A 24,932-nucleotide genomic window follows, 5' to 3' on the forward strand; every position below is an offset into this window, starting at 1 on the left:
GCGGATCTCCAGGTGTCACGCGGCTATTAAAGGCGGCATTACCTAAACCATTGTACAGGCTTTTTCCCTGGGAAACAAAACTCACAAGCCACTGTTCTGGGTGTCAGTTTGCAGGAGCCATCTGGCACTCTCAAACCAGACCAAGTTGGCACTGGTGTTGCTTGCGTCTGGGAGGCATCCTGCGAGAGGTGCAATTCCAGGAGGCACCTGGCAATTTAAGGCCGCAGGACCCTGAACCATTGTACAGGCTTTTTCCCTGGGAAACAAAACTCACAAGCCACTGTTCTGGGTGTCAGTTTTCAGGACCCACTTGGCACTCTTAAACCAGACCAAGTTGGAACTGGTGCCACCTTGCGTCTGGGAGGCATCCTGCGAGAGGCTGAATTCCAGGAAGCACCCGGCAGTTTAAGGCCTCAGGCCCCTGAACCATTGTACAGGATTTTTCCCTGGGAAACAAAACTCACAAGCCACTGTTCTGGGTGTCAGTTTTCAGGACCCACTTGACACGCTCAAAGCAGACCAAATTGGCACTGGTGCCACCTTGCGTCTAAGAGGCATCCTGCGAGAGGCGCAATTCCAGGAGGCACCCGGCAATTTAAGGCCGCAGGACCCTGAACCACTGTCCAGGCTTTTTCCCTGGGAAACAAAACTCACAAGCCACTGTTCTGGGTGTCAGTTTTCAGGACCCACTTGGCACTCTTAAACCAGACCAAGTTGGCACTGGTGCCACCTTGCGTCTGGGAGGCATCCTGCGAGAGGCCGAATTCCAGGAGTCACCCGGCAATTTAAGTCCGCAGGACCCTGAACCGTTGTACAGGCTTTTTCCCTGGGAAACAAAACTCACAAGCCACTGTTCTGGGTGTCAGTTTTCAGGACCCACTTGACACTCTCAAAGCAGACCAAGTTGGCCCTGGTGCCACCTTGCGTCTGGGAGGCATCCTGGAAGAGGCGTATCTCTAGGTGGCACCCGGCTATTAAAGGCGGCATTACCTATACCATTTTACAGGCTTTTTCCCTGGGAAACAAAACTCACAAGCCAGTGTTCTGGGTGTCAGTTTGCAGGAGCCACCTGGCACTGTCAAACCAGACCAAGTTGGCACTGGTGCCACCTTGCGTCTGGGAGGCATCCTGCGAGAGGTGCAATTCCAGGAGGCACCCGGCAATTTAAGGCCGCAGGACCCTGAACCATTGTACAGGCTTTTTCCCTGGGAAACAAAACTCACAAGCCACTGTTCTGGGTGTCAGTTTGCAGGACACACTTGGCACTCTCAAAGCAGACCAAGTTGGAAATGGTGCCACCTTGCGTCTGGGAGGCATCCTGCGAGAGGCGCAATTCCAGGAGGCACCCGGCAATTTAAGGCCTCAGGCCCCTGAACCATTGTACAGGCTTTTTCCCTGGGAAACAAAACTCACAAGCCACTGTTCTGGGTGTCAGTTTGCAGGAGCCACCTGGCACTCTCAAACCAGACCAAGTTGGAACTGGTGCCACCTTGCGTCTGGGAGGCATCCTGCGAGAGGCGGAATTCCAGGAGGCACCCGGCAATTTAAGGCCGCAGGACCCTGAACCATTGTACAGGCTTTTTCCCTGGGAAACAAAACTCACAAGCCACTGTTCTGGGTGTCAGTTTTCAGGACGCACTTGACACTATCAAACCAGACCAAGTTGGCACTCGTGCCACCTTGTGTGTGGGAGGCATCCTGCGCGAGGCGCAATTCCAGGAGTCACCCGGCAATTTAAGGCCGCAGGACCCTGAACCATTGTACAGGCTTTTTCCCTGGGAAACAAAACTCAGAAGCCACTGTTCTGGGTGTCAGTTTCCAGGACCCACTTGGCACTCTTAAACCAGACCAAGTTGGAACTGGTGCCACCTTGCGTCTGGGAGGCATCTGGTGAGATGCGGAATTCCAGGAGTCACCCGGGAATTTAAGGCCGCAGGACCCTGAACCATTGTACAGGCTTTTTCCCTGGGAAACAAAACTCACAAGCCACTGTTCTGGGTGTCAGTTTGCAGGACACACTTGGCACTCTCAAACCAGACCAAGTTGGCACTGGTGCCACCTTGCGTCTGGGAGGCATCCTGCGAGAGGCCGAATTCCAGGAGGCACCCGGCAATTTAAGGCCTCAGGCCCCTGAACCATTTTAATGGCTTTTTCCCTGGGAAAAAAAACTCACAAGCCACTGTTCTGGGTGTCAGTTTTCAGGACCCACTTGGCACTCTCAAACCAGACCAAGTTGGCACTGGTGCCACCTTGCGTCTGGGAGGCATCCTGCGAGAGGCGGATCTCCAGGTGGCACCCGGCTATTAAAGGCGGCATTACCTAAACCATTTTACAGGCTTTTTCCCTGGGAAACAAAACTCACAAGCCACTGTTCTGGGTGTCAGTTTTCAGGAGCCACCTGGCACACTCAAACCAGACCAAGTTGGCACTGGTGCCACCTTGCGTCTGGGAGGCATCCTGCGAGAGGCGCAATTCCAGGAGGCACCCGGCAATTAAAGGCCGCAGGCCCCTGAACCATTGTACAGGCTTTTTCCCTGGGAAACAAAACTCACAAGCCACTGTTCTGGGTGTCAGTTTTCAGGACCCACTTGGCACTCTTAAACCAGACCAAGTTGGCACTGGTGTCATGTTGCGCCTGGAAGGCATCCTGTTAGAGGCGGATCTCCAGGAGGCACCCGGCAACTTATGGCCTCAGGCCCCTGAACCATTGTACAGGCTTTTTCCCTGGGAAACAAAACTCACAAGCCACTGTTCTGGGTGTCAGTTTTCAGGACCCACTTGGCACTCTCAAGGCAGACCAAGTTGGAAATGGTGTAATTTTGCGTCTTGGAGGCACCCTGCAAGAGTCCGAATTCCAGGAGGCACCCGGCAATTTAAGGCCGCAGGCCCCTGAACCATTGTACAGGCTTTTTCCCTGGGAAACAAAACTCAAAAGTCACTGTTCTGGGTGACAGTTTTCAGGACCCACTTGGCACTCTCAAACCAGACCAAGTTGGCACTGGTGCCACCTTGCGTCTGGGAGGCATCCTGCGAGAGGTGCAATTCCAGGAGGCACCCGGCAATTTAAGGCCGCAGGACCCAAAACCATTCTACAGGCTTTTTCCCTGGGAAAAAAAATTCAGAAGCCACTGTTCTGGGTGTCAGTTTGCAGGACCCACTTGACACTCTTAAACCAGACCAAGTTGGCACTGGTGCCACCTTGCGTCTGGGAGGCATCCTGCAAGACAACGAATTCCAGGAGGCACGCGGCAATTTAAGGCCGCAGGCCCCTGAACCATTGTACCGGCTTTTTCCCTGGGAAACAAAACTCACAAGCCACTGTTCTGGGTGTCAGTTTTCAGGACCCACTTGGCACTCTTAAACCAGACCAAGTTTGAACTGGTGCCACCTTGCGTCTGGGAGGCATCCTGCGAGAGGCTGAATTCCAGGAAGCACCCGGCAGTTTAAGGCCTCAGGCCCCTGAACCATTGTACAGGATTTTTCCCTGGGAAACAAAACTCACAAGCCACTGTTCTGGGTGTCAGTTTTCAGGACCCACTTGGCACTCTTAAACCAGACCAAGTTGGAACTGGTGCCACCTTGCGTCTGGGAGGCATCCTGGAAGAGGCGTATCTCTAGGTGGCACCCGGCTATTAAAGTCGGCATTACCTATACCATTTTACAGGCTTTTTCCCTGGGAAACAAAACTCACAAGCCAGTGTTCTGGGTGTCAGTTTGCAGGAGCCACCTGGCACTGTCAAACCAGACCAAGTTGGCACTAGTGCCACCTTGCGTCTGGGAGGCATCCTGCGAGAGGTGCAATTCCAGGAGGCACCCGGCAATTTAAGGCTGCAGGCCCCTGAACCATTGTACAGGCTTTTTCCCTGGGAAACAAAACTCACAAGCCACTGTTCTGGGTGTCAGTTTGCAGGACCCACTTGGCACTCTCAAACCAGACCAAGTTGTTACTGGTGTCACCTTGCGTCTGGGAGGCATCCTGCGAGAGGCGCAATTCCAGGAGGCACCCGGCAATTTAAGGCCTCAGGCCCCTGAACCATTGTACAGGCTTTTTCCCTGGGAAACAAAACTCACAAGCCACTGTTCTGGGTGTCAGTTTGCAGGAGCCACCTGGCACTCTCAAACCAGACCAAGTTGGCACTGGTGCCACCTTGCGTCTGGGAGGCATCCTGCGAGAGGCCGAATTCCAGGAGGCACCCGGCAATTTAAGGCCGCAGGACCCTGAACCATTGTACAGGCTTTTTCCCTGGGAAACAAAACTCACAAGCCACTGTTCTGGGTGTCAGTTTTCAGGACGCACATGACACTCTCAAACCAGACCAAGTTGGCACTCGTGCCACCTTGTGTGTGGGAGGCATCCTGCGCGAGGCGCAATTCCAGGAGTCACCCGGCAATTTAAGGCCGCAGGACCCTGAACCATTGTACAGGCTTTTTCCCTGGGAAACAAAACTCAGAAGCCACTGTTCTGGGTGTCAGTTTCCAGGACCCACTTGGCACTCTTAAACCAGACCAAGTTGGCACTGGTGGTTCTTAGCGTCTGGGAAACATCTGGTGAGATGCGGAATTCCAGGAGTCACCCGGGAATTTAAGGCCGCAGGACCCTGAACCATTGTACAGGCTTTTTCCCTGGGAAACAAAACTCACAAGCCACTGTTCTGGGTGTCAGTTTGCAGGACACACTTGGCACTCTCAAACCAGACCAAGTTGGCACTGGTGCCACATTGCGTCTGGGAGGCATCCTGCGAGAGGCCGAATTCCAGGAGGCACCCGGCAATTTAAGGCCTCAGGCCCCTGAACCATTTTAATGGCTTTTTCCCAGGGAAAAAAAACTCACAAGCCACTGTTCTGGGTGTCAGTTTTCAGGACCCACTTGGCACTCTCAAACCAGACCAAGTTGGCACTGGTGCTACCTTGCGTCTGGGAGGCATCCTGCGAGAGGCGGATCTCCAGGTGGCACCCGGCTATTAAAGGCGGCATTACCTAAACCATTTTACAGGCTTTTTCCCTGGGAAACAAAACTCACAAGCCACTGTTCTGGGTGTCAGTTTTCAGGAGCCACCTGGCACACTCAAACCAGACCAAGTTGGCACTGGTGCCACCTTGCGTCTGGGAGGCATCCTGCGAGAGGTGCAATTCCAGTAGGCACCCGGCAATTTAAGGCCCCAGGACCCTGAACCATTGTACAGGCTTTTTCCCTGGGAAACAAAACTCAGAAGCCACTGTTCTGGGTGTCAGTTTCCAGGACCCACTTGGCACTCTTAAACCAGACCAAGTTGGAACTGGTGCCACCTTGCGTCTGGGAGGCATCCTGCGAGAGGCGCAATTCCAGGAGGCACCCGGCAATTTAAGGCCGCAGGCCCCTGAACCATTGTACAGGCTTTTTCCCTGGGAAACAAAACTCACAAGCCACTGTTCTGGGTGTCAGTTTTCAGGACCCACTTGGCACTCTTAAACCAGACCAAGTTGGAACTGGTGCCACCTTGCGTCTGGGAGGCATCCTGCGAGAGGCCGAATTCCAGGAGGCACCCGGCAATTTAAGGCCTCAGGCCCCTGAACCATGGTACAGGCTTTTTCCCTGGGAAACAAAACTCACAAGCCACTGTTCTGGGTGTCAGTTTTCAGGAGCCACCTGGCACACTCAAACCAGACCAAGTTGGCACTGGTGCCACCTTGCGTCTGGGAGGCATCCTGCGAGAGGTGCAATTCCAGTAGGCACCCGGCAATTTAAGGCCCCAGGACCCTGAACCATTGTACAGGCTTTTTCCCTGGGAAACAAAACTCAGAAGCCACTGTTCTGGGTGTCAGTTTCCAGGACCCACTTGGCACTCTTAAACCAGACCAAGTTGGAACTGGTGCCACCTTGCGTCTGGGAGGCATCCTGCGAGAGGCGCAATTCCAGGAGGCACCCGGCAATTTAAGGCCGCAGGCCCCTGAACCATTGTACAGGCTTTTTCCCTGGGAAACAAAACTCACAAGCCACTGTTCTGGGTGTCAGTTTTCAGGACCCACTTGGCACTCTTAAACCAGACCAAGTTGGCACTGGTGCTACCTTGCGTCTGGGAGGCATCCTGCGAGAGGCCGAATTCCAGGAGGCACCCGGCAATTTAAGGCCTCAGGCCCCTGAACCATGGTACAGGCTTTTTCCCTGGGAAACAAAACTCACAAGCCACTGTTCTGGGTGTCAGTTTTCAGGACCCACTTGGCACTCTCAAACCAGACCAAGTTGGCACTGGTGCCACCTTGCGTCTGGGAGGCATCCTGCAAGACGCCGAATTCCAGGAGTCACCCGGCAATTTAAGGCCGCAGGACCCTGAACCATTCTACAGGCTTTTTCCCTGGGAAACAAAACTCACAAGCCACTGTTCTGGGTGTCAGTTTTCAGGACCCACTTGGTACTCCTAAACAAGACCAAATTGGCACTGGTGCCACCTTGTGTCGGGAAGGCATCCTGCGAGAGGCGCAATTCCAGGAGTCACCCGGCAATATAAGGCCTCAGGCCCCTGAACCATTGTACAGGCTTTTTCCCTGGGAAACAAAACTCACAAGCCACTGTTCTGGGTGTCAGTTTTCAGGACCCACTTGACACTCTTAAACCAGACCAAGTTGGCACTGGTGCCACCTTGCGTCTGGGAGGCATCCTGCGAGAGGCGAATCTCCAGGTGGCACCTGGCTATTAAAGGCGGCATTAACCTAAACCATTTTACAGGCTTTTTCCCTGGGAAAGAAAACTCACAAGCCACTGTTCTGGGTGTCAGTTTGCAGGAGCCACCTGGCACTCTTAAACCAGACCAAGTTGGAACTGGTGCCACCTTGTATCTGGGAGGCATCCTGCGAGTGGCCGAATTCCAGGAGGCACCCGGCAATTTAAGGCCTCAGGCCCCTGAACCATTGTACAGGCTTTTTCCCTGGGAAACAAAACTCACAAGTCACTGTTCTGGGTGGCAGTTTTCAGGACCCACTTGGCACTCTTAAACCAGACCAAGTTGGCACTGGTGTCATGTTGCGCCTGGGAGGCATCCTGCGAGAGGCGGATCTCCAGGAGGCACCCGGCAACTTATGGCCTCAGGCCCCTGAACCACTGTACAGGCTGTTTCCCTGGGAAACAAAACTCACAAGCCACTGTTCTGGGTGTCAGTTTTCAGGACCCACTTGGCACTCTTAAACCAGACCAAGTTGGAACTGGTGCCACCTTGCGTCTGGGAGGCATCCTGCGAGAGGCCGAATTCCAGGAGTCACCCGGCAATTTAAGGCCGCAGGACCCTGAACCATGGTACAGGCTTTTTCCCTGGGAAACAAAACTCACAAGCCACTGTTCTGGGTGTCAGTTTTCAGGACCCACTTGGCACTCTTAAACCAGACCAAGTTGGCACTGGTGTTGCTTAGCGTCTGGGAAACATCTGGTGAGATGCGGAATTCCAGGAGTCACCCGGCAATTTAAGGCCGCAGGCCCCTGAACCATTGTACAGGCTTTTTCCCTGGGAAACAAAACTCACAAGCCACTGTTCTGGGTGTCAGTTTGCAGGACACACTTGGCACTCTCAAACCAGACCAAGTGGGCACTGGTGCCACCTTGCGTCTGGGAGGCATCCTGCGAGAGGTGCAATTCCAGGAGGCACCCGGCAATTTAAGGCTGCAGGACCCTGAACCATTGTACAGGCTTTTTCCCTGGGAAACAAAACTCACAAGCCACTGTTCTGGGTGTCAGTTTTCAGGACCCACTTGACACTCTCAAAGCAGACCAAGCTGGCACTGGTGCCACCTTGCGTCTGGGAGGCATCCTGCGAGAGGCGCAATTCCAGGAGGCACCCGGCAATTTAAGGCCGCAGGACCCTGAACCATTGTACAGGCTTTTTCCCTGGGAAACAAAACTCACAAGTCACTGTTCTGGGTGTCAGTTTGCAGGACCCACTTGGCACTCTCAAACCAGACCAAGTTGGCACTGGTGCTACCTTGCGTCTGGGAGGCATCCTGCGAGAGGCCGAATTCCAGGAGGCACCCGGCAATTTAAGGCCGCAGGCCCCTAAACCATTTTAATGGCTTTTTCCCAGGGAAACAAAACTCACAAGCCACTGTTCTGGGTGTCAGTTTTCAGGACCCACTTGGCACTCTCAAACCAGACCAAGTTGGCACTGGTGCCACCTTGCGTCTGGGAGGCATCCTGCGAGAGGCGGATCTCCAGGTGGCACCCGGCTATTAAAGGCGGCATTACCTAAACCATTTCACAGGCTTTTTTTCCTGGGAAACAAAACTCACAAGCCACTGTTCTGGGTGTCAGTTTTCAGGAGCCACCTGGCACTCTCAAACCAGACCAAGTTGGCACTGGTGCCACCTTGCGCCTGGGAGGCATCCTGCGAGAGGTGCAATTCCAGGAGGCACCCGGCAATTTAAGGCCCCAGGACCCTGAACCATTGTACAGGCTTTTTCCCTGGGAAACAAAACTCACAAGTCACTGTTCTGGGTGTCAGTTTTCAGGACCCACTTGGCACTCTTAAACCAGACCAAGTTGGAACTGGTGCCACCTTGCGTCTGGGAGGCATCCTGCGAGAGGTGCAATTCCAGGAGGCACCCGGCAATTTAAGGCTGCAGGCCCCTGAACCATTGTACAGGCTTTTTCCCTGGGAAACAAAACTCACAAGCCACTGTTTTGGGTGTCAGTTTTCAGGATTCACCTGGCACTCTTAAACCAGACCAAGTTGGAACTGGTGCCACCTTGCGTCTGGGAGGCATCCTGCGAGAGTCCGAATTCCAGGAGGCACCCGGCAATTTAAGGCCTCAGGCCCCTGAACCATGGTACAGGCTTTTTCCCTGGGAAACAAAACTCACAAGCCACTGTTCTGGGTGTCAGTTTTCAGGACCCACTTGGCACTCTCAAACCAGATCAAGTTGGCACTGGTGCCACCTTGCGTCTCGGAGGCATCCTGCAAGACGCCGAATTCCAGGAGGCACCCGGCAATTTAAGGCCGCAGGACCCTGAACCATTGTACAGGCTTTTTCCCTGGGAAACAAAACTCACAAGTCACTGTTCTGGGTGACAGTTTTCAGGACCCACTTGGCACTCTCAAACCAGACCAAGTTGGCACTGGTGCCACCTTGCGTCTGGGAGGCATCCTGCGAGAGGTGCAATTCCAGGAGGCACCCGGCAATTTAAGGCCGCAGGACCCAAAACCATTCTACAGGCTTTTTCCCTGGGAAAAAAAATTCAGAAGCCACTGTTCTGGGTGTCAGTTTGCAGGACCCACTTGACACTCTTAAACCAGACCAAGTTGGCACTGGTGCCACCTTGCGTCTGGGAGGCATCCTGCAAGACAACGAATTCCAGGAGGCACGCGGCAATTTAAGGCCGCAGGCCCCTGAACCATTGTACCGGCTTTTTCCCTGGGAAACAAAACTCACAAGCCACTGTTCTGGGTGTCAGTTTTCAGGACCCACTTGGCACTCTTAAACCAGACCAAGTTTGAACTGGTGCCACCTTGCGTCTGGGAGGCATCCTGCGAGAGGCTGAATTCCAGGAAGCACCCGGCAGTTTAAGGCCTCAGGCCCCTGAACCATTGTACAGGATTTTTCCCTGGGAAACAAAACTCACAAGCCACTGTTCTGGGTGTCAGTTTTCAGGACCCACTTGGCACTCTTAAACCAGACCAAGTTGGAACTGGTGCCACCTTGCGTCTGGGAGGCATCCTGGAAGAGGCGTATCTCTAGGTGGCACCCGGCTATTAAAGGCGGCATTACCTATACCATTTTACAGGCTTTTTCCCTGGGAAACAAAACTCACAAGCCAGTGTTCTGGGTGTCAGTTTGCAGGAGCCACCTGGCACTGTCAAACCAGACCAAGTTGGCACTAGTGCCACCTTGCGTCTGGGAGGCATCCTGCGAGAGGTGCAATTCCAGGAGGCACCCGGCAATTTAAGGCCGCAGGCCCCTGAACCATTGTACAGGCTTTTTCCCTGGGAAACAAAACTCACAAGCCACTGTTCTGGGTGTCAGTTTGCAGGACACACTTGGCACTCTCAAACCAGACCAAGTTGGCACTGGTGTCACCTTGCGTCTGGGAGGCATCCTGCGAGAGGCGCAATTCCAGGAGGCACCCGGCAATTTAAGGCCTCAGGCCCCTGAACCATTGTACAGGCTTTTTCCCTGGGAAACAAAACTCACAAGCCACTGTTCTGGGTGTTAGTTTGCAGGAGCCACCTGGCACTCTCAAACCAGACCAAGTTGGCACTGGTGCCACCTTGCGTCTGGGAGGCATCCTGCGAGAGGCGGAATTCCAGGAGGCACCCGGCAATTTAAGGCCGCAGGACCCTGAACCATTGTACAGGCTTTTTCCCTGGGAAACAAAACTCACAAGCCACTGTTCTGGGTGTCAGTTTTCAGGACGCACTTGACACTCTCAAACCAGACCAAGTTGGCACTCGTGCCACCTTGTGTGTGGGAGGCATCCTGCGCGAGGCGCAATTCCAGGAGTCACCCGGCAATTTAAGGCCGCAGGACCCTGAACCATTGTACAGGCTTTTTCCCTGGGAAACAAAACTCAGAAGCCACTGTTCTGGGTGTCAGTTTCCAGGACCCACTTGGCACTCTTAAACCAGACCAAGTTGGCACTGGTGTTTCTTAGCGTCTGGGAAACATCTGGTGAGATGCGGAATTCCAGGAGTCACCCGGGAATTTAAGGCCGCAGGACCCTGAACCATTGTACAGGCTTTTTCCCTGGGAAACAAAACTCACAAGCCACTGTTCTGGGTGTCAGTTTGCAGGACACACTTGGCACTCTCAAACCAGACCAAGTTGGCACTGGTGCCACATTGCGTCTGGGAGGCATCCTGCGAGAGGCCGAATTCCAGGAGGCACCCGGCAATTTAAGGCCTCAGGCCCCTGAACCATTTTAATGGCTTTTTCCCAGGGAAAAAAAACTCACAAGCCACTGTTCTGGGTGTCAGTTTTCAGGACCCACTTGGCACTCTTAAACCAGACCAAGTTGGCACTGGTGCTACCTTGCGTCTGGGAGGCATCCTGCGAGAGGCGGATCTCCAGGTGGCACCCGGCTATTAAAGGCGGCATTACCTAAACCATTTTACAGGCTTTTTCCCTGGGAAACAAAACTCACAAGCCACTGTTCTGGGTGTCAGTTTTCAGGAGCCACCTGGCACACTCAAACCAGACCAAGTTGGCACTGGTGCCACCTTGCGTCTGGGAGGCATCCTGCGAGAGGTGCAATTCCAGTAGGCACCCGGCAATTTAAGGCCCCAGGACCCTGAACCATTGTACAGGCTTTTTCCCTGGGAAACAAAACTCAGAAGCCACTGTTCTGGGTGTCAGTTTCCAGGACCCACTTGGCACTCTTAAACCAGACCAAGTTGGAACTGGTGCCACCTTGCGTCTGGGAGGCATCCTGCGAGAGGCGCAATTCCAGGAGGCACCCGGCAATTTAAGGCCGCAGGCCCCTGAACCATTGTACAGGCTTTTTCCCTGGGAAACAAAACTCACAAGCCACTGTTCTGGGTGTCAGTTTTCAGGACCCACTTGACACTCTCAAACCAGACCAAGTTGGAACTGGTGCCACCTTGCGTCTGGGAGGCATCCTGCGAGAGGCCGAATTCCAGGAGGCACCCGGCAATTTAAGGCCTCAGGCCCCTGAACCATGGTACAGGCTTTTTCCCTGGGAAACAAAACTCACAAGCCACTGTTCTGGGTGTCAGTTTTCAGGAGCCACCTGGCACACTCAAACCAGACCAAGCTGGCACTGGTGCCACCTTGCGTCTGGGAGGCATCCTGCGAGAGGTGCAATTCCAGTAGGCACCCGGCAATTTAAGGCCCCAGGACCCTGAACCATTGTACAGGCTTTTTCCCTGGGAAACAAAACTCAGAAGCCACTGTTCTGGGTGTCAGTTTCCAGGACCCACTTGGCACTCTTAAACCAGACCAAGTTGGAACTGGTGCCACCTTGCGTCTGGGAGGCATCCTGCGAGAGGCGCAATTCCAGGAGGCACCCGGCAATTTAAGGCCGCAGGCCCCTGAACCATTGTACAGGCTTTTTCCCTGGGAAACAAAACTCACAAGCCACTGTTCTGGGTGTCAGTTTTCAGGACCCACTTGGCACTCTTAAACCAGACCAAGTTGGCACTGGTGCTACCTTGCGTCTGGGAGGCATCCTGCGAGAGGCCGAATTCCAGGAGGCACCCGGCAATTTAAGGCCTCAGGCCCCTGAACCATGGTACAGGCTTTTTCCCTGGGAAACAAAACTCACAAGCCACTGTTCTGGGTGTCAGTTTTCAGGACCCACTTGGCACTCTCAAACCAGACCAAGTTGGCACTGGTGCCACCTTGCGTCTGGGAGGCATCCTGCAAGACGCCGAATTCCAGGAGTCACCCGGCAATTTAAGGCCGCAGGACCCTGAACCATTGTACAGGCTTTTTCCCTGGGAAACAAAACTCACAAGCCACTGTTCTGGGTGTCAGTTTTCAGGACCCACTTGGTACTCCTAAACAAGACCAAATTGGCACTGGTGCCACCTTGCGTCTGGGAGGCATCCTGCGAGAGGCGAATCTCCAGGTGGCACCTGGCTATTAAAGGCGGCATTAACCTAAACCATTTTACAGGCTTTTTCCCTGGGAAAGAAAACTCACAAGCCACTGTTCTGGGTGTCAGTTTGCAGGAGCCACCTGGCACTCTTAAACCAGACCAAGTTGGAACTGGTGCCACCTTGTATCTGGGAGGCATCCTGCGAGTGGCCGAATTCCAGGAGGCACCCGGCAATTTAAGGCCTCAGGCCCCTGAACCATTGTACAGGCTTTTTCCCTGGGAAACAAAACTCACAAGTCACTGTTCTGGGTGGCAGTTTTCAGGACCCACTTGGCACTCTTAAACCAGACCAAGTTGGCACTGGTGTCATGTTGCGCCTGGGAGGCATCCTGCGAGAGGCGGATCTCCAGGAGGCACCCGGCAACTTATGGCCTCAGGCCCCTGAACCACTGTACAGGCTGTTTCCCTGGGAAACAAAACTCACAAGCCACTGTTCTGGGTGTCAGTTTTCAGGACCCACTTGGCACTCTTAAACCAGACCAAGTTGGAACTGGTGCCACCTTGCGTCTGGGAGGCATCCTGCGAGAGGCCGAATTCCAGGAGTCACCCGGCAATTTAAGGCCGCAGGACCCTGAACCATGGTACAGGCTTTTTCCCTGGGAAACAAAACTCACAAGCCACTGTTCTGGGTGTCAGTTTGCAGGACCCACTTGGCACTCTTAAACCAGACCAAGTTGGCACTGGTGTTGCTTAGCGTCTGGGAAACATCTGGTGAGATGCGGAATTCCAGGAGTCACCCGGCAATTTAAGGCCGCAGGCCCCTGAACCATTGTACAGGCTTTTTCCCTGGGAAACAAAACTCACAAGCCACTGTTCTGGGTGTCAGTTTGCAGGACACACTTGGCACTCTCAAACCAGACCAAGTGGGCACTGGTGCCACCTTGCGTCTGGGAGGCATCCTGCGAGAGGTGCAATTCCAGGAGGCACCCGGCAATTTAAGGCCGCAGGACCCTGAACCATTGTACAGGCTTTTTCCCTGGGAAACAAAACTCACAAGCCACTGTTCTGGGTGTCAGTTTTCAGGACCCACTTGACACTCTCAAAGCAGACCAAGCTGGCACTGGTGCCACCTTGCGTCTGGGAGGCATCCTGCGAGAGGCGCAATTCCAGGAGGCACCCGGCAATTTAAGGCCGCAGGACCCTGAACCATTGTACAGGCTTTTTCCCTGGGAAACAAAACTCACAAGTCACTGTTCTGGGTGTCAGTTTGCAGGACCCACTTGGCACTCTCAAACCAGACCAAGTTGGCACTGGTGCTACCTTGCGTCTGGGAGGCATCCTGCGAGAGGCCGAATTCCAGGAGGCACCCGGCAATTTAAGGCCGCAGGCCCCTAAACCATTTTAATGGCTTTTTCCCAGGGAAACAAAACTCACAAGCCACTGTTCTGGGTGTCAGTTTTCAGGACCCACTTGGCACTCTCAAACCAGACCAAGTTGGCACTGGTGCCACCTTGCGTCTGGGAGGCATCCTGCGAGAGGCGGATCTCCAGGTGGCACCCGGCTATTAAAGGCGGCATTACCTAAACCATTTCACAGGCTTTTTTTCCTGGGAAACAAAACTCACAAGCCACTGTTCTGGGTGTCAGTTTTCAGGAGCCACCTGGCACTCTCAAACCAGACCAAGTTGGCACTGGTGCCACCTTGCGTCTGGGAGGCATCCTGCGAGAGGTGCAATTCCAGGAGGCACCCGGCAATTTAAGGCCCCAGGACCCTGAACCATTGTACAGGCTTTTTCCCTGGGAAACAAAACTCACAAGTCACTGTTCTGGGTGTCAGTTTTCAGGACCCACTTGGCACTCTTAAACCAGACCAAGTTGGAACTGGTGCCACCTTGCGTCTGGGAGGCATCCTGCGAGAGGTGCAATTCCAGGAGGCACCCGGCAATTTAAGGCTGCAGGCCCCTGAACCATTGTACAGGCTTTTTCCCTGGGAAACAAAACTCACAAGCCACTGTTTTGGGTGTCAGTTTTCAGGATTCACCTGGCACTCTTAAACCAGACCAAGTTGGAACTGGTGCCACCTTGCGTCTGGGAGGCATCCTGCGAGAGTCCGAATTCCAGGAGGCACCCGGCAATTTAAGGCCTCAGGCCCCTGAACCATGGTACAGGCTTTTTCCCTGGGAAACAAAACTCACAAGCCACTGTTCTGGGTGTCAGTTTTCAGGACCCACTTGGCACTCTCAAACCAGACCAAGTTGGCACTGGTGCCACCTTGCGTCTCGGAGGCATCCTGCAAGACGCCGAATTCCAGGAGGCACCCGGCAATTTAAGGCGGCATTACCTAAACCATTGTACAGGCTTTTTCCCTGGGAAACAAAACTCACAAGCCACTGTTCTGGGTGTCAGTTTGCAGGAGCCACCTGGCACTCTTAAACCAGACCAAGTTGGCACTGGTGCCACCTTGCGTCTGGGAGGCATCCTGCGAGAGGTGCAATTCCAGGAGGCACCCGGCAATTTAAGGCCGCAGGACCCTGAACCATTGTACAGGCTTTTTCCCTGGGAAAAAAAACTCACAAGCCACTGTTCTGGGTGTCAGTTTTCAGGACTCACTTGGCACTCTTAAACCAGACCAATTTAGCAGAAGTGTTGCTTAGCGTCTGGGAAACATCTGGCGTGATGCGGAATTCTAGGAGGCACCCGGCAATTTAAGGCCTCAGGCCCCTGAACAATTGTGCAGGCTTTTTCCCTGGGAAACAAAACTCACAAGCCACTGTTCTGGGTGTCAGTTTGCAGGACACACTTGGCACTATCAAACCAGACCAAGTTGGCACTGTTGCCACCTTGCGTCTGGGAGGCATCCTGCGAGAGGCGGAATTCCAGGAGGCACCCGGCAATTTAAGGCCTCAGGACCCTGAACCATTGTACAGGCTTTTTCCCTGGGAAACAAAACTCAGAAGCCACTGTTCTGGGTGTCAGTTTTCAGGACCCACTTGGCACTCTCAAACCAGACCAAGTTGGCACTGGTGCCACCTTGCGTCTGGGAGGCATCCTGCGAGAGGCGGATCTCCAGGTGTCTCGCGGCTATTAAAGGCGGCATTACCTAAACCATTGTACAGGCTTTTTCCCTGGGAAACAAAACTCACAAGCCACTGTTCTGGGTGTCAGTTTTCAGGAGCCATCTGGCACTCTCAAACCAGACCAAGTTGGCACTGGTGTTGCTTGCGTCTGGGAGGCATCCTGCGAGAGGTGCAATTCCAGGAGGCACCTGGCAATTTAAGGCCGCAGGACCCTGAACCATTGTACAGGCTTTTTCCCTGGGAAACAAAACTCACAAGCCACTGTTCTGGGTGTCAGTTTTCAGGACCCACTTGGCACTCTTAAACCAGACCAAGTTTGAACTGGTGCCACCTTGCGTCTGGGAGGCATCCTGCGAGAGGCTGAATTCCAGGAAGCACCCGGCAGTTTAAGGCCTCAGGCCCCTGAACCATTGTACAGGATTTTTCCCTGGGAAACAAAACTCACAAGCCACTGTTCTGGGTGTCAGTTTTCAGGACCCACTTGACACGCTCAAATCAGACCAAGTTGGCACTGGTGCCACCTTGCGTCTGGGAGGCATCCTGCGAGAGGCGCAATTCCAGGAGGCACCCGGCAATTTAAGGCCGCAGGACCCTGAACCACTGTCCAGGCTTTTTCCCTGGGAAACAAAACTCACAAGCCACTGTTCTGGGTGTCAGTTTTCAGGACCCACTTGGCACTCTTAAACCAGACCAAGTTGTAACTGGTGCCACCTTGCGTCTGGGAGGCATCCTGCGAGAGGCGCAATTCCAGGAGTCACCCGGCAATTTAAGTCCGCAGGACCCTGAACCGTTGTACAGGCTTTTTCCCTGGGAAACAAAACTCACAAGCCACTGTTCTGGGTGTCAGTTTTCAGGACCCACTTGACACTCTCAAAGTAGACCAAGTTGGCCCTGGTGCCACCTTGCGTCTGGGAGGCATCCTGGAAGAGGCGTATCTCTAGGTGGCACCCGGCTATTAAATGCGGCATTACCTATACCATTTTACAGGCTTTTTCCCTGGGAAACAAAACTCACAAGCCAGTGTTCTGGGTGTCAGTTTGCAGGAGCCACCTGGCACTGTCAAACCAGACCAAGGTGGCACTGGTGCCACCTTGCGTCTGGGAGGCATCCTGCGAGAGGCCGAATTCCAGGAGGCACCCGGCAATTTAAGGCCGCAGGCCCCTGAACCATTGTACAGGCTTTTTCCCTGGGAAACAAAACTCACAAGCCACTGTTCTGGGTGTCAGTTTGCAGGACACACTTGGCACTCTCAAAGCAGACCAAGTTGGAAATGGTGCCACCTTGCGTCTGGGAGGCATCCTGCGAGAGGCGCAATTCCAGGAGGCACCCGGCAATTTAAGGCCTCAGGCCCCTGAACCATTGTACAGGCTTTTTCCCTGGGAAACAAAACTCACAAGCCACTGTTCTGGGTGTCAGTTTTCAGGACGCACTTGACACTCTTAAACCAGACCAAGTTGGCACTCGTGCCACCTTGTGTGTGGGAGGCATCCTGCGCGAGGCGCAATTCCAGGAGTCACCCGGCAATTTAAGGCCGCAGGACCCTGAACCATTGTACAGGCTTTTTCCCTGGGAAACAAAACTCACAAGCCACTGTTCTGGGTGTCAGTTTTCAGGACCCGCTTGGCACTCTTAAACCAGACCAAGTTGGCACTGGTGCCACCTTGCGTCTGGGAGGCATCCTGCGAGAGGCGGATCTCCAGGTGGCACCCGGCTATTAAAGGCGGCATTACCTAAACCATTTTACAGGCTTTTTCCCAGGGAAACAAAACTCACAAGCCACTGTTCTGGGTGTCAGTTTTCAGGACCCACTTGGCACTCTCAAACCAGACCAAGTTGGCACTGGTGCCACCTTGCGTCTGGGAGGCATCCTGCGAGAGGCGGATCTCCAGGTGGCACCCGGCTATTAAAGGCGGCATTACCTAAACCATTTTACAGGCTTTTTCCCTGGGAAACAAAACTCACAAGCCACTGTTCTGGGTGTCAGTTTTCAGGAGCCACCTGGCACTCTCAAACCAGACCAAGTTGGCACGGGTGCCACCTTGCGTCTGGGAGGCATCCTGCGAGAGGTGCAATTCCAGGAGGCACCCGGCAATTTAAGGCCGCAGGACCCTGAACCATTGTACAGGCTTTTTCCCTGGGAAACAAAACTCACAAGCCACTGTTCTGGGTGTCAGTTTCCAGGACCCACTTGGCACTCTTAAACCAGACCAAGTTGGCACTGGTGTTTCTTAGCGTCTGGGAAACATCTGGTGAGATGCGGAATTCCAGGAGTCACCCGGGAATTTAAGGCCGCAGGACCCTGAACCGTTGTACAGGCTTTTTCCCTGGGAAACAAAACTCACAAGCCACTGTTCTGGGTGTCAGTTTGCAGGACACACTTGGCACTCTCAAACCAGACCAAGTTGGCACTGGTGCCACCTTGCGTCTGGGAGGCATCCTGCGAGAGGCCGAATTCCAGGAGGCACCCGGCAATTTAAGGCCTCAGGCCCCTGAACCATTTTAATGGCTTTTTCCCAGGGAAACAAAACTCACAAGCCACTGTTCTGGGTGTCAGTTTTCAGGACCCACTTGGCACTCTCAAACCAGACCAAGTTGGCACTGGTGCCACCTTGCGTCTGGGAGGCATCCTGCGAGAGGCGGATCTCCAGGTGGCACCCGGCTATTAAAGGCGGCATTACCTAAACCATTGTACAGGCTTTTTCCCTGGGAAACAAAACTCACAAGCCACTGTTCTGGGTGTCAGTTTTCAGGAGCCACCTGGCACACTCAAACCAGACCAAGTTGGCACTGGTGCCACCCTGCGTCTGGGAGGCATCCTGCGAGAGGTGCAATTCCAGGAGGCACCCGGCAATTTAAGGCCCCAGGACCCTGAACCATTGTACAGGCTTTTTCCCTGGGAAACAAAACTCAGAAGCCACTGTTCTGGGTGTCAGTTTCCAGGACCCACTTGGCACTCTTAAACCAGACCAAGTTGGAACTGGTGCCACCTTGCGTCTGGGAGGCATCCTGCGAGAGGCGCAATTCCAGGAGGCACCCGGCAATTTAAGGCCGCAGGACCCTGAACCATTGTACAGGCTTTTTCCCTGGGAAACAAAACTCACAAGCCACTGTTCTGGGTGTCAGTTTTCAGGACCCACTTGGCACTCTTAAACCAGACCAAGTTGGAACTGGTGCCACCTTGCGTCTGGGAGGCATCCTGCGAGAGGCCGAATTCCAGGAGGCACCCGGCAATTTAAGGCCTCACGCCCCTGAACCATGGTACAGGCTTTTTCCCTGGGAAACAAAACTCACAAGCCACTGTTCTGGGTGTCAGTTTTCAGGACCCACTTGGCACTCTCAAACCAGACCAAGTTGGCACTGGTGCCACCTTGCGTCTGGGAGGCATCCTGCAAGACGCCGAATTCCAGGAGGCACCCGGCTATTAAAGGCGGCATTACCTAAACCATTGTACAGGCTTTTTCCCTGGGAAACAAAACTCACAAGCCACTGTTCTGGGTGTCAGTTTTCAGGACCCACTTGGTACTCTTAAACAAGACCAAATTGGCACTGGTGCCACCTTGTGTCTGGAAGGCATCCTGCGAGAGGCGCAATTCTAGGAGTCACCCGGCAATATAAGGCCTTAGACCCGTGAACCATTGTACAGGCTTTTTCCCTGGGAAACAAAACTCACAAGCCACTGTTCTGGGTGTCAGTTTTCAGGACCCACTTGACACTCTTAAACCAGACCAAGTTGGCACTGGTGCCACCTTGCGTCTGGGAGGCATCCTGCGAGAGGCGAATCTCCAGGTGGCACCTGGCTATTAAAGGCGGCATTAACCTATACCATTTTACAGGCTTTTTCCCTGGGAAACAAAACTCACAAGCCACTGTTCTGGGTGTCAGTTTGCAGGAGCCACCTGGCACTCTTAAACCAGACCAAGTTGGAACTGGTGCCACCTTGTGTCTGGGAGGCATCCTGCGAGTGGCCGAATTCCAGGAGGCACCCGGCAATTTAAGGCCTCAGGCCCCTGAACCACTGTACAGGCTTTTTCCCTGGGAAACAAAACTCACAAGTCACTGTTCTGGGTGGCAGTTTTCAGGACCCACTTGGCACTCTTAAACCAGACCAAGTTGGCACTGGTGTCATGTTGCGCCTGGGAGGCATCCTGTTAGAGGCGGATCTCCAGGAGGCACCCGGCAACTTATGGCCTCAGGCCCCTGAACCATTTACAGGCTTTTTCCCTGGGAAACAAAACTCACAAGCCACTGTTCTGGGTGTCAGTTTTCAGGACCCACTTGGCACTCTTAAACCAGACCAAGTTGGCACTGTTGTCATGTTGCGCCTGGGAGGCATCCTGCGAGAGGCGGATCTCCAGGAGGCACCCGGCAATTTAAGGCCGCAGGACCCTGAACCATTGTACAGGCTTTTTCCCTGGGAAACAAAACTCACAAGTCACTGTTCTGGGTGTCAGTTTTCAGGACCCACTTGGCACTCTCAAACCAGACCAAGTTGGCACTGGTGCCACCTTGCGTCTGGGAGGCATCCTGCGAGAGGCCGAATTCCAGGAGGCACCCGGCAATTTAAGGCCGCAGGACCCAAAACCATTCTACAGGCTTTTTCCCTGGGAAAAAAAATTCAGAAGCCACTGTTCTGGGTGTCAGTTTGCAGGACCCACTTGACACTCTTAAACCAGACCAAGTTGGCACTGGTGCCACCTTGCGTCTGGGAGGCATCCTGCAAGACGCCGAATTCCAGGAGGCACCCGGCAATTTAAGGCCGCAGGCCCCTGAACCATTGCACCGGCTTTTTCCCTGGGAAAGAAAACTCACAAGCCACTGTTCTGGGTGTCAGTTTGCCGGACACACTTGGCACTCTCAAACCAGACCAAGTTGGCACTGGTGCCACATTGCGTCTGGGAGGCATCCTGCGAGTGGCCGAATTCCAGGAGGCACCCGGCAATTTAAGGCCTCAGGCCCCTGGACCATTGTACAGGCTTTTTCCCTGGGAAACAAAACTCACAAGCCACTGTTCTGGGTGTCAGTTTTCAGGACCCACTTGGCACTCTCAAACCAGACCAAGTTGGCACTAGTGCCACCTTGCGTCTGGGAAGCATCCTGCGAGAGGCGAATCTCCAGGTGGCACCCGGCTATAAAAGGCGGCATTAACCGAAACCATTTTACAGGCTTATTCCCTGGGAAATGAAACTCACAAGCCACTGTTCTGGGTGTCAGTTTTCAGGACCCACTTGGCACTCTTAAACCAGACCAAGTTGGCACTGGTGTCATGTTGCGCCTGGGAGGCATCCTGCGAGAGGCGGATCTCCAGGAGGCACCCGGCAACTTAAGGCCTCAGGCCCCTCAACCATTGTACAGGCTTTTTCCCTGGGAAACAAAACTCACAAGCCACTGTTCTGGGTGTCAGTTTTCAGGACCCACTTGGCACTCTTAAACCAGACCAAGTTGGAACTGGTGCCACCTTGCGTCTGGGAGGCATCCTGCGAGAGGCCGAATTCCAGGAGTCACCCGGCAATTTAAGGCCGCAGGACCCTGAACCATTGTACAGGCTTTTTCCCTGGGAAACAAAACTCAGAAGCCACTGTTCTGGGTGTCAGTTTGCAGGACCCACTTGGCACTCTTAAACCAGACCAAGTTGGCACTGGTGTTGCTTAGCGTCTGGGAAACATCTGGTGAGATGCGGAATTCCAGGAGTCACCCGGCAATTTAAGGCCTGCAGGCCCCTGAACCATTGTACAGGCTTTTTCCCTGGGAAACAAAACTCACAAGCCACTGTTCTGGGTGTCAGTTTGCAGGACACACTTGGCACTCTCAAACCAGACCAAGTGGGCACTGGTGCCACCTTGCGTCTGGGAGGCATCCTGCGAGAGGTGCAATTCCAGGAGGCACCCGGCAATTTAAGGCCGCAGGACCCTGAACCATTGTACAGGCTTTTTCCCTGGGAAACAAAACTCACAAGCCACTGTTCTGGGTGTCAGTTTTCAGGACCCACTTGGCACTCTTAAACCAGACCAAGCTTGCAATGGTGCCACCTTGCGTCTGGGAGGCATCCTGCGAGAGGCGCAATTCCAGGAGGCACCCGGCAATTTAAGGCCGCAGGACCCTGAACCATTGTACAGGCTTTTTCCCTGGGAAACAAAACTCACAAGTCACTGTTCTGGGTGTCAGTTTGCAGGACACACTTGGCACTCTCAAACCAGACCAAGTTGGCACTGGTGCTACCTTGCGTCTGGGAGGCATCCTGCGAGAGGCCGAATTCCAGGAGGCAGCAGGCAATTTAAGGCCTCAGGCCCCTAAACCATTTTAATGGCTTTTTCCCAGGGAAACAAAACTCACAAGCCACTGTTCTGGGTGTCAGTTTTCAGGACCCACTTGGCACTCTCAAACCAGACCAAGTTGGCACTGGTGCCACCTTGCGTCTGGGAGGCATCCTGCGAGAGGCGGATCTCCAGGGGGCACCCGGCTATTAAAGGCGGCATTACCTAAACCATTTTACAGGCTTTTTTTCCTGGGAAACAAAACTCACAAGCCACTGTTCTGGGTGTCAGTTTTCAGGAGCCACCTGGCACTCTCAAACAAGACCAAGTTGGCACTGGTGCCACCTTGCGTCTGGGAGGCATCCTGCGAGAGGTGCAATTCCAGGAGGCACCCGGCAATTTAAGGCCCCAGGACCCTGAACCATTGTACAGGCTTTTTCCCTGGGAAACAAAACTCAGAAGCCACTGTTCTGGGTGTCAGTTTCCAGGACCCACTTGGCACTCTTAAACCAGACCAAGTTGGCACTGGTGTTTCTTAGCGTCTGGGAAACATCTGGTGAGATGCGGAATTCCAGGAGTCACCCAAGAATTTAAGGCCGCAGGACCCTGAACCGTTGTACAGGCTTTTTCCCTGGGAAACAAAACTCACAAGCCACTGTTCTGGGTGTCAGTTTGCAGGACACACTTGGCACTCTCAAACCAGACCAAGTTGGCACTGGTGCCACCTTGCGTCTGGGAGGCATCCTGCGAGAGGCCGAATTCCAGGAGGCACCCGGCAATTTAAGGCCTCAGGCCCCTGAACCATTTTAATGGCTTTTTCCCAGGGAAACAAAACTCACAAGCCACTGTTCTGGGTGTCAGTTTTCAGGACCCACTTGGCACTCTCAAACCAGACCAAGTTGGCACTGGTGCCACCTTGCGTCTGGGAGGCATCCTGCGAGAGGCGGATCTCCAGGTGGCACCCGGCTATTAAAGGCGGCATTACCTAAACCATTGTACAGGCTTTTTCCCTGGGAAACAAAACTCACAAGCCACTGTTCTGGGTGTCAGTTTTCAGGAGCCACCTGGCACACTCAAACCAGACCAAGTTGGCACTGGTGCCACCCTGCGTCTGGGAGGCATCCTGCGAGAGGTGCAATTCCAGGAGGCACCCGGCAATTTAAGGCCCCAGGACCCTGAACCATTGTACAGGCTTTTTCCCTGGGAAACAAAACTCAGAAGCCACTGTTCTGGGTGTCAGTTTCCAGGACCCACTTGGCACTCTTAAACCAGACCAAGTTGGAACTGGTGCCACCTTGCGTCTGGGAGGCATCCTGCGAGAGGCGCAATTCCAGGAGGCACCCGGCAATTTAAGGCCGCAGGACCCTGAACCATTGTACAGGCTTTTTCCCTGGGAAACAAAACTCACAAGCCACTGTTCTGGGTGTCAGTTTTCAGGACCCACTTGGCACTCTTAAACCAGACCAAGTTGGAACTGGTGCCACCTTGCGTCTGGGAGGCATCCTGCGAGAGGCCGAATTCCAGGAGGCACCCGGCAATTTAAGGCCTCAGGCCCCTGAACCATGGTACAGGCTTTTTCCCTGGGAAACAAAACTCACAAGCCACTGTTCTGGGTGTCAGTTTTCAGGACCCACTTGGCACTCTCAAACCAGACCAAGTTGGCACTGGTGCCACCTTGCGTCTGGGAGGCATCCTGCAAGACGCCGAATTCCAGGAGGCACCCGGCTATTAAAGGCGGCATTACCTAAACCATTGTACAGGCTTTTTCCCTGGGAAACAAAACTCACAAGCCACTGTTCTGGGTGTCAGTTTTCAGGACCCACTTGGTACTCTTAAACAAGACCAAATTGGCACTGGTGCCACCTTGTGTCTGGAAGGCATCCTGCGAGAGGCGCAATTCCAGGAGTCACCCGGCAATATAAGGCCTTAGACCCGTGAACCATTGTACAGGCTTTTTCCCTGGGAAACAAAACTCACAAGCCACTGTTCTGGGTGTCAGTTTTCAGGACCCACTTGACACTCTTAAACCAGACCAAGTTGGCACTGGTGCCACCTTGCGTCTGGGAGGCATCCTGCGAGAGGCGAATCTCCAGGTGGCACCTGGCTATTAAAGGCGGCATTAACCTATACCATTTTACAGGCTTTTTCCCTGGGAAACAAAACTCACAAGCCACTGTTCTGGGTGTCAGTTTGCAGGAGCCACCTGGCACTCTTAAACCAGACCAAGTTGGAACTGGTGCCACCTTGTGTCTGGGAGGCATCCTGCGAGTGGCCGAATTCCAGGAGGCACCCGGCAATTTAAGGCCTCAGGCCCCTGAACCATTGTACAGGCTTTTTCCCTGGGAAACAAAACTCACAAGTCACTGTTCTGGGTGGCAGTTTTCAGGACCCACTTGGCACTCTTAAACCAGACCAAGTTGGCACTGGTGTCATGTTGCGCCTGGGAGGCATCCTGTTAGAGGCGGATCTCCAGGAGGCACCCGGCAACTTGTGGCCTCAGGCCCCTGAACCATTTACAGGCTTTTTCCCTGGGAAACAAAACTCACAAGCCACTGTTCTGGGTGTCAGTTTTCAGGACCCACTTGGCACTCTTAAACCAGACCAAGTTGGCACTGTTGTCATGTTGCGCCTGGGAGGCATCCTGCGAGAGGCGGATCTCCAGGAGGCACCCGGCAATTTAAGGCCGCAGGACCCTGAACCATTGTACAGGCTTTTTCCCTGGGAAACAAAACTCACAAGTCACTGTTCTGGGTGTCAGTTTTCAGGACCCACTTGGCACTCTCAAACCAGACCAAGTTGGCACTGGTGCCACCTTGCGTCTGGGAGGCATCCTGCGAGAGGCCGAATTCCAGGAGGCACCCGGCAATTTAAGGCCGCAGGACCCAAAACCATTCTACAGGCTTTTTCCCTGGGAAAAAAAATTCAGAAGCCACTGTTCTGGGTGTCAGTTTGCAGGACCCACTTGACACTCTTAAACCAGACCAAGTTGGCACTGGTGCCACCTTGCGTCTGGGAGGCATCCTGCAAGACGCCGAATTCCAGGAGGCACCCGGCAATTTAAGGCCGCAGGCCCCTGAACCATTGTACCGGC

Source organism: Fringilla coelebs, assembly GCF_963513975.1.
Source record: "Fringilla coelebs genome assembly, chromosome: 24".
NCBI lineage: Eukaryota > Metazoa > Chordata > Aves > Passeriformes > Fringillidae > Fringilla > Fringilla coelebs.